This window comes from Pteropus alecto, unplaced genomic scaffold (genome assembly GCF_000325575.1).
Source record: "Pteropus alecto unplaced genomic scaffold, ASM32557v1 scaffold565, whole genome shotgun sequence".
In the NCBI taxonomy this organism is placed as follows: Eukaryota; Metazoa; Chordata; class Mammalia; order Chiroptera; family Pteropodidae; genus Pteropus; species Pteropus alecto.
Window position 1 is genome coordinate 1486070 of NW_006436808.1, and position 1417 is coordinate 1487486.

The following is a 1417-nucleotide window of genomic DNA, read 5'->3' on the forward strand; positions in this document are numbered from 1 at the left end:
AACAGTATCCTTAACTCTTTTTGCTATTGTTGTTATTATTTTGAACAGTTATCTTTTAGATAAATTAAAAATAAAAAGGACTATTTTATCTCCATTTATTTTTTTCTTCAGGGCTCCTCTTTCTTCATATAGATCTGAGTTTCTGATCTATATCATTTTCCTTCTCTCCGAAGAATTTCTTTTATATTTCTTGCAGGGCAAGTCTGCTGGTGATAGAATCCCTCAAGATTTTTGCTTGAGAAAGTCCTTATTTCTCTTTTACTTTTGAAGGAAAATTACTCTGGATGTAGAATTCGAGGCTGGTGGGGTTTATTGTCTTACAAAACTTTAAATATTTCACTCCATTCTATTCTTATAAGGTTTCTGAGGAGAAGTCTCCTATACTTTTTCTCCTTTTTTGCTAACGAAGGGTAGCAGAATATGCCACCCCAAAATATGCTACTTTGTCATAATAATTATTGAGCTGAATGTAATTGAGAACATCTACAAGAAAAGCTCTCTTCCCTTCCCTTATGTGCCTAAAAGTAGGACTGAAATTTATAGAATTGTCCCCCTCCATCTTCTCTTTACCAGGAAGGATAGAAGTTAATCACCAAAGAACTCTAGGCCCAGAGACTGCACCAGTGGAATCTACATAACAAACTTTACTAACCCTTATCTTTCATTAGTTTCCCAGTAGATTTGCCTTCCCACAACATGCTGTCCTAGAACTCAAAGTCCTTTTCCTTTGTCTTATCACCTCTCTAAAAATGTATTGTTCTTAAGATGCTCTGTAGGCCCAAGTTCTAACTACTCCTTTGAGTTACTCATCACTGAGTACTCCCATGTATATGTGTGACATGAATGTTAATAACTGTGTTTTTCTTTTATTAATCTGTCTTTTATCAGTCTCATTTACAGGCCCAAACAACAAAGCTATGATAGAGGGAAAACAGTTTTTCCTCCCCTGCACTATGTAGCTAAAGTGGGTCCTTTTTCCCTTCATCTTCTTCCCTGATTCCTTTGTTTTTAACTTCAGCAGCTTGAATATATGACTAGGTATGTAGGATTTTTTATTTTTGTATTTGTCCTGTTTGGTATTGTTTGAGATTCCTATGTCTTTCATTAATTATGAAAATTTTCAACCAGTATTACTTCAAATATTTCTTCTGCTCTTTTCTCTCTTTCTTCTGGTATTCTAATTACAGTAGGTTCTGAAATAATATTGTTTTGTTCAATGTCGTTTCCGTTATAACATTGATGATATGTTTAGAACTTAACTCTTGTTTGTATCAATTAGCCTATGGTAAAATTGATTTTGTTTTACATAGTTTCACTTAACCACAGAACCTGTCAACAACGTTAAGTGAGAACTTATTGTATATTATAGTTTGGGAAATTTCTATTGACATATTTTTAAACTCACTGATTCTTTCCC